This window comes from Schistocerca americana, chromosome 5 (genome assembly GCF_021461395.2).
Source record: "Schistocerca americana isolate TAMUIC-IGC-003095 chromosome 5, iqSchAmer2.1, whole genome shotgun sequence".
In the NCBI taxonomy this organism is placed as follows: Eukaryota; Metazoa; Arthropoda; class Insecta; order Orthoptera; family Acrididae; genus Schistocerca; species Schistocerca americana.
The window spans coordinates 725,093,561-725,103,106 of NC_060123.1; positions in this window are offsets into that span (position 1 = coordinate 725,093,561).

Below are 9,546 nucleotides of genomic sequence, written 5' to 3' on the forward strand. Positions count from 1 at the left end.
AGAGTCTGTGCTTTGATCCTTTCCTATGTGACCAGTATTAGTTTCCGATACACCACTGCAGGTTCAATGTATTACTTGGACCTTCACATTGACGATGAAACACAGAAATCGCATCGGAATTAAATACAAAAGGCATAACGCCGCTTTAAGTACAAGAATTGAGACTCTACTTACAGTCGGTGCGTTGATCCTTTCCTGTGAGACCAGTATTAGATTCAGATACACCACTGCTGGATCTATGTATTCCTTGGACATTCACATTGACGATGAAGTACAAAAATCGCATCGGCATTAAATACAAAAGGCACAACGCCCTCTTAAGTAGAAGAATTGAGACTCTTCTTACAGGCGGTGCTTTGATCCTTTCCTGAGAGACCAGTATTAGTTACCGATACACCACTGGTGGTTCTATGTATTCCTAGGACATTCACATTGACGATGAAACACTGAAATTACATCGGAATTAAATACAAAATGCACAATGCCGCCTTAAGTGCAAGAAGAGTGAGACTTCTTAGAGTCTGTGCTTTGGCCCTTTCCTGTGAGACCAGTGTTAGTTTCCGATACTCCACTGCAGTTTCAATGTATTCCTTGGACCTACACATTGGCGATGAAACACAGAAATCGCATCGGAATTAAATACAAAAGTCACAATGCCGCCTTAAGTACAAGAATAAAGACTCTTCTTACAGTCGGTGCTTTGAGCATTCCCTGTGAAACCAGGATTAGTTTCCGAAACACCACTGCAGGTTCAATGTATTCCTTGGACATTCTCATTGACGATGAAACACAGAAATCGCATCGGAATTAAATACAAAAGGCACAATGCCGCCTAAGTACAAGAATAGAGACTCTTCTTACAGTCTGTGTTTTGAGAATTCCCTGTGAGACCAGTATTAGTTTCCGATACACCACTGCAAGTTCAATGTATTCCTTGGACCTTCACATTGAGGATGAAACACAGAAATCGCATCGGAATTAAATACAAAAGGCACAATGCCGCATTAATGCAAGAAGAGTGAGACTTCTTAGAGTCTGTACTTTGATCCTTTCCTATGAGAGCAGTATTAGTTTCCGATACACCACTGCATGTTGAATGTATTCGTTTTACGTACTCATTTCCGATGAAAGACTGATATTACATCGGAATTAAATACAAAAGGCACAATGCCGCCTTAAATGCAAGAAGAGTGAGACTTCTTAGAGTCTGTACTTTGATCCTTTCCTATGAGAGCAGTATTAGTTTCCGATACACCACTGCAGGTTCAATGTATTCCTTTTACATACACATCGACGAAGAAACACTGAAATTACATTGGAATTAAATACAATAGGCACAATGCCGCCTTAAGTGCCAGAAGAGTGGGACTTCTTAGGGTCAGTGCTTTGATCCTTTCCTGTGAGACCAGTATTAGTTTCCGATACACCACTGCAGGTTCAATGTATTCCATGGACCTTCACGTTGACGATGAAACACAGAAATCGCATCGGAATTATATATATATACAAAAGGAACAACGCCGCCTTAAGTACAAGAATTTAGACTCTTCTTACAGTCGGTGCTTTGATCCTTTCCTGTGAGACCAGTATTAGTTTCCGATACACCACTGCTGGTTCTATGTATTCATTTGAGATTCACATTGACGATGAAACACTGAAATTACATCCGAAATAAATACAAAAGGCACAATGCCGCCTTAAGTGCAAGAAGAGTGAGACTTCTTAGAGTCTGTGCTTTGACCCTTTCCTGTGAGACCAGTGTTAGTTTCCGATACTCCACTACAGGGTCAATGTATTCCTTGGACCTTTACATTGACGATGAATCACAGAAATCGCAACGGAATTAAATTCAAAAGGCACAATGCAGCCTTAAGTTCAAGAATAAAGAATCGTCTTAGAGTCGGTGCTTTGAGCATTTCCTGTGAGACCAGTATTAGTTTCCGATACACCACTGCAGGTTCAATGTATTCCTTGGACCTTCACATTGACGATGAAACACAGAAATCGCATCGGAATGAAATACAAAAGGCACAATGACGACTTAAGTACAAGAATTGAGACTCTTCTTACAGTCGGTGCTTTGATCCTTTCCTGTGAGACCAGTATTCGTTTCCATTACACTACTGCTAGTTCTATGCATTCCTTGGACATTCACAATGACGATGAAACACTGAAATTACATCGGAATTAAATACAAGAAGCACAATGCCGCCTTAAGTGCAAGAAGAGTGAGACATCTTAGAGTCTGTGCTTTGATCCTTTCCTGTGAGACCAGTGTTAGTTTCCGAAACTCCACTGCAGGTTCAATGTATTCCTTTTAAATACACTTTGACGATGAAACACTGAAATTACATCGGAATTAAATACAAAAGGCACAATGCCGCCTTAAGTGCAAGAAGATTGAGACTTCATTGAGTCTATGCTGTGATCCTTTCCTGTGAGAGCAGTTTTAGTTTCCGATACAAGACTGCAGGTTCAATGTATTGTTTGGACCTTCACATTGAGGATGAAACACAGAAAACGCATCGGGATTAAATACAAAAGGCACAACGCCGCCTTAAGTACAAGAATAGAAACTCTTCTTACAGTCGGTGCTCTGATCCTTTCCAGTGAGACCAGTATTAGTTTCCGATACACCACTGCAGATTCAATGTAACCCTTTTACATACACATTGACGATGAAACACTGAAATTACATCGGAATTAAGTACAAAAGGCACAATGCCGCCTTAAATGCAAGAAGAGTGAGACTTCTTAGAGTCTGTGCTTTGATCCTTTCCTATGACACCAGTATTAGTTTCCGATACACCACTGCAGGTTCAATGTATTTCTTTTACATACACATTGACGATGAAACACTGAAATTACATTGGAATTAAATACAAAAGGCACAATTCCGCCTTAAATGCAAGAAGAGTGAGACTTCGTAGAGTCTGTGCTTTGATCCTTTCCTATGAGACCAGTATTAGTTTCCGATACACCACTGCAGGTTCAATGTATTCCTTTTACATACACATTGACGATGAAACACTGAAATTACATCAGAATTAAATACAAAAGGCACAATTCCGCCTTAAATGCAAGAAGAGTGAGACTTCTTAGAGTCTCTGCTTTGATCCTTTCCTATAAGACCAGTATTAGTTTCCGATACACCACTGCAGGGTCAATGTATTCCTTGGAAATTCACATTGACGATGAAACACAGAAATCGCATCGCAATTAAATACAAAAGGCACAATGCCGACCTTAAGTACTAGAATATAGACTCTTCTCTCAGTCGGTGTTTTGATCCTTTCCCGTGAGACCAGTATTAGTTTCCGATACACCGCTGCAGGTTCAATGTATTCCTTGGACATTCACATTGACGATAAAACACTGAAATTACATCGGAATTAAATACAAAAGGCACAATGCCGCCTTAAGAGCAAGAAGTGTGAGACTTCCTAGAGTCTGTGCTTTGATCCTTTCCTATGAGACCAGTATTAGTTTCCGATACACCACTTCAGGTTTAATGTATTCCGTTTACATACACATTGACGATGAAACACTGAAATTACATCGGAATTAAATACAAAGGCACAATGCCGCCTTAAGTGCAAGAAGAGTGAGACTTCTTAGAGTCTGTGCTTTGATCCTTTCCTATGAGACCAGTATTAGTTTCCGATACATCACTGCAGGTTCAATTTATTCCGTTTACATACACATTGACGATGAAGTACTAAAATCGCATCGGAATTAAATACAAAAGGCACAACGCCGCCTTAAGTAGAAGAATTGAGACTCTTCTTACAGTCGGTGCTTTGATCCTTTCCTGTGAGAACAGTATTAGTTACCGATACACCACTGGTGGTTCTATGTATTCCTTGGACATTCACATTGACGATGAAACACTGAAATTACATCGGAATTAAATACAAAAGGCACAATGCCGCCTTAAGTGCAAGAAGAGTGAGACTTCTTAGAGTCTGTGCTTTGACCCTTTCCTGTGAGACCAGTGTTAGTTTCCGATACTCTACTGCAGTTTCAATGTATTCCTTGGACCTACACATTGGCGATGAAACACAGAAATCGCATCGGAATTAAATACAAAGGTCACAATGCCGCCTTAAGTACAAGAATAAAGACTCTTCTTACAGTCGGTGCTTTGAGCATACCCTGTGAGACCAGGATTAGTTTCCGAAACACCACTGCAGGTTCAATGTATTCCTTGGACCTTCACATTGACGATTAAACGCAGAAATCGCATGGGAATTAAATACAAAAGGCACAATGCCGCCTTAAGTACAAGAATAGAGACTCTTCTTACAGTCGGTGCTTTGATCCTTTCCTGTGTGACCAGTATTAGTTTCCGATACACCACTGCAGGTTCAATGTATTCCTTGGACATTCACATTGACGATGAAACACTGATATTACATCGGAATTAAATAAAAAAGGCACAATGCCGCCTTAAATGCAAGAAGACTGAGACTTCGTAGAGTCTGTGTTTTGATCCTTTCCTATGAGACCAGTATTAGTTTCCGATACACCACTGCAGGTACAATGTATTCCTTTTACATACACATTGACGATGAAACACTGAAATTACATCGGAATTAAATACAAAAGGCATAATGCCGCCCTAAGTGCAAAAGGAGTGAGACTTCTTAGAGTCTGTGCTTTGATCCTTTCCTATGAGACCAGTATTAGTTTCCGATACACCCCTGCATGTTGAATATATTCGTTTTACGTAGTCATTGCCAATGAAACACTGATATTACATCGGAATTCAATAATAAAGGCACAATGCCGCCTTAAATGCAAGAAGAGTGAGACTTCTTAGAGTGTACTTTGATCCTTTCCTATGAGAGCAGTATTAGTTTCCGATACACGACTGCAGGTTCTATGTATTCCTTTTACATACACATTGACGATGAAACACTGAAATTACATCGGAATTAAATACAATAGGCACAATGCCGCCTTAAGTGCCAGAAGAGTGGGACTTCTTAGAGTCAGTGCTTTGATCCTTTCCTGTGAGACCAGTATCAGTTTCCGATACACCACTGCAGGTTCAATGTATTCCATGGACCTTCACATTGACGATGAAACAGAGAAATCGCATCGGAATTATATACAAAAGGAACAACGCCGCCTAAAGTACAAGAATTTAGACTCTTCTTACAGTCGGTGCTTTGATCCTTTCCTCTGAGACCAGTATTAGTTTCCGATACACCACTGCTGGTTCTATGTATTCCTTGCACCATCACATTGACGATGATACACAGAAATCGCATCGGAATTTAATACAAAGGCACAACGCCGCCTTAAGTACAAGTATTGACATTCTTCTTACAGTCGGTGCTTTGATCCTTTCCTGCGAGACCAGTTTTAGTTTCCGATACACCACTGCAGGTACAATGTATTCCTTTTACATACACATTGACGATGAAACACTGAAATTACATCGGAATTAAATACAAAGGCACAATGCCGCCTTAAGTGCAAGAAGAGTGAGACTTCTTAGAGTCTGTGCTTTGATCCTTTCCTGTGAGACCAGTATCAGTTTCCGATACATCACTGCAGGTTCAATTTATTCCGTTTACATACACATTGACGATGAAGTACTAAAATCGCATCGGAATTAAATACAAAAGGCACAACGCCGCCTTAAGTAGAAGAATTGAGACTCTTCTTACAGTCGGTGCTTTGATCCTTTCCTGTGAGAACAGTAATAGTTACCGATACACCACTGGTGGTTCTATGTATTCCTTGGACATTCACATTGACGATGAAACACTGAAATTACATCGGAATTAAATACAAAAGGCACAATGCCGCCTTAAGTGCAAGAAGAGTGAGACTTCTTAGAGTCTGTGCTTTGACCCTTTCCTGTGAGACCAGTGTTAGTTTCCGATACTCTACTGCAGTTTCAATGTATTCCTTGGACCTACACATTGGCGATGAAACACAGAAATCGCATCGGAATTAAATACAAAGGTCACAATGCCGCCTTAAGTACAAGAATAAAGACTCTTCTTACAGTCGGTGCTTTGAGCATACCCTGTGAGACCAGGATTAGTTTCCGAAACACCACTGCAGGTTCAATGTATTCCTTGGACCTTCACATTGACGATTAAACGCAGAAATCGCATGGGAATTAAATACAAAAGGCACAATGCCGCCTTAAGTACAAGAATAGAGACTCTTCTTACAGTCGGTGCTTTGATCCTTTCCTGTGTGACCAGTATTAGTTTCCGATACACCACTGCAGGTTCAATGTATTCCTTGGACATTCACATTGACGATGAAACACTGATATTACATCGGAATTAAATAAAAAAGGCACAATGCCGCCTTAAATGCAAGAAGACTGAGACTTCGTAGAGTCTGTGTTTTGATCCTTTCCTATGAGACCAGTATTAGTTTCCGATACACCACTGCAGGTACAATGTATTCCTTTTACATACACATTGACGATGAAACACTGAAATTACATCGGAATTAAATACAAAAGGCATAATGCCGCCCTAAGTGCAAAAGGAGTGAGACTTCTTAGAGTCTGTGCTTTGATCCTTTCCTATGAGACCAGTATTAGTTTCCGATACACCACTGCATGTTGAATATATTCGTTTTACGTAGTCATTGCCAATGAAACACTGATATTACATCGGAATTCAATAAAAAAGGCACAATGCCGCCTTAAATGCAAGAAGAGTGAGACTTCTTAGAGTGTACTTTGATCCTTTCCTATGAGAGCAGTATTAGTTTCCGATACACGACTGCAGGTTCTATGTACTCCTTTTACATACACATTGACGATGAAACACTGAAATTACATCGGAATTAAATACAATAGGCACAATGCCGCCTTAAGTGCCAGAAGAGTGGGACTTCTTAGAGTCAGTGCTTTGATCCTTTCCTGTGAGACCAGTATCAGTTTCCGACACACCACTGCAGGTTCAATGTATTCCATGGACCTTCACATTGACGATGAAACAGAGAAATCGCATCGGAATTATATACAAAAGGAACAACGCCGCCTAAAGTACAAGAATTTAGACTCTTCATACAGTCGGTGCTTTGATCCTTTCCTCTGAGACCAGTATTAGTTTCCGATACACCACTGCTGGTTCTATGTATTCCTTGCACCATCACATTGACGATGATACACAGAAATCGCATCGGAATTTAATACAAAGGCACAACGCCGCCTTAAGTACAAGTATTGACACTCTTCTTACAGTCGGTGCTTTGATCCTTTCCTGCGAGACCAGTTTTAGTTTCCGATACACCACTGCAGGTACAATGTATTCCTTTTACATACACATTGACGATGAAACACTGAAATTACATCGGAATTAAATACAAAGGCACAATGCCGCCTTAAGTGCAAGAAGAGTGAGACTTCTTAGAGTCTGTGCTTTGATCCTTTCCTATGAGACCAGTATTAGTTTCCGATACACCGCTGCAGGTTCAATTTATTCCGTTTACATACACATTGATGATGTAGTACAAAAATCGCATCGGAATTAAATACAAAAGGCACAACGCCGCCTTAAGTAGAAGAATTGAGACTCTTCTTACAGTCGGTGCTTTGATCCTTCCCTGTGAGACCAGTATTAGTTACCGATACACCACTGGTGGTTCTATGTATTCCTTGGACATTCACATTGACGATGAAACACTGAAATTACATCGGAATTAAATACAAAAGGCACAATGCCGCCTTAAGAGCAAGAAGAGTGAGACTTCTTAGAGTCTGTGCTTTGAACCTTTTCTGTGAGACCAGTGTTAGTTTCCGATACTCCACTGCAGTTTCAATGTATTCCTTGGACCTACACATTGGCGATGAAACACAGAAATCGCATCGGAATTAAATACAAAAGTCACAATGCCGCCTTAAGTACAAGAATAAAGACTCTTCTTACAGTCGGTGCTTTGAGCATACCCTGTGAGAACAGGATTAGTTTCCGAAACACCACTGCAGGTTCAATGTATTCCTTGGACCTTCACATTGACGATGAAACACAGAGATCGCATCGGAATTAAATACAAAAGGCACAATGCCGCCTTAAGTACAAGCATAGAGACTCTTCTTACAGTCGGTGCTTTGATCCTTTCCTGTGAGACCAGTATTAGTTTCCGATACACCACTGCAGGTTCAATGTATTTCTTGGACATTCACATTGACGATGAAACACTGAAATTACATCAGAATTAAATACAAAAGGCACAATTCCGCCTTAAATGCAAGAAGAGTGAGACTTCTTAGAGTCTCTGCTTTGATCCTTTCCTATAAGACCAGTATTAGTTTCCGATACACCACTGCAGGGTCAATGTATTCCTTGGAAATTCACATTGGCGATGAAACATAGAAATCGCATCGTAATTAAATACAAAAGGCCCAATGCCGACCTTAAGTACTAGAATATAGACTCTTCTTACAGTCGGTGTATTGATCCTTTCCTGTGAGACCAGTATTAGTTTCCGATACACCACTGCAGGTTCAATGTATTCCTTGGACATTCACATTGACGATGAAACACTGATATTACATCGGAATTAAATACAAAAGGCACAATGCCGCCTTAAATGCAAGAAGAGTGAGACTTCGTAGAGTCTGTGTTTTGATCCTTTCCTATGAGACCAGTATTAGTGTCCGATACACCACTGCAGGTTCAATGTATTCCTTTTACATACACATTGACGATGAAACACTGAAATTACATCCGAATTAAATACAAAAGGCATAATGCCGCCCTAAGTGCAAAAGGAGTGAGACTTCCTAGAGTCTGTGCTTTGATCCTTTCCTATGAGACCAGTATTAGTTTCCGATACACCACTGCATGTTGAATATATTCGTTTTACGTACTCATTGCCAATGAAACACTGATATTACATCGGAATTAAATACAAAAGGCACAATGCCGCCTTAAATGCAAGAAGAGTGAGACCTCTTAGAGTCTGTACTTTGATCCTTTCCTATGAGAGCAGTATTAGTTTCCGATACACCACTGCAGGTTCTATGTATTCCTTTTACATACACATTGACGATGAAACACTGAAATTACATCGGAATTAAATACAACAGGCTCAATTCCGCCTTAAGTGCCAGACGAGTGGGACTTCTTAGAGTCAGTGCTTTGATCCATTCCTGTGAAACCAGTATTAGTTTCCGATACACCACTGCAGGTTCAATGTATTCCATGGACCTTCACATTGACGATGAAACACAGAAATCGCATCGGAATTATATACAAAAGGAACAACGCCGCCTTAAGTACAAGAATTTAGACTCTTCTTACAGTCGGTGCTTTGATCCTTTCCTGTAAGACCAGTATTAGTTTCCGATACACCACTGCTGGTTCTAAGTATTCATTGAACATTCACATTGACGATGAAACACTGAAATTACATCCGTAATAAATACAAAAGGCACAATGTCGCCATAAGTGCAAGTAGAGTGAGACTTCTTAGAGTCTTTGCTTTGATCCTTTCCTGTGAGACCAGTGTTAGTTTCCGATACTCCACTGCAGGGTCAATGTATTCCTTGGCCCTTCACAT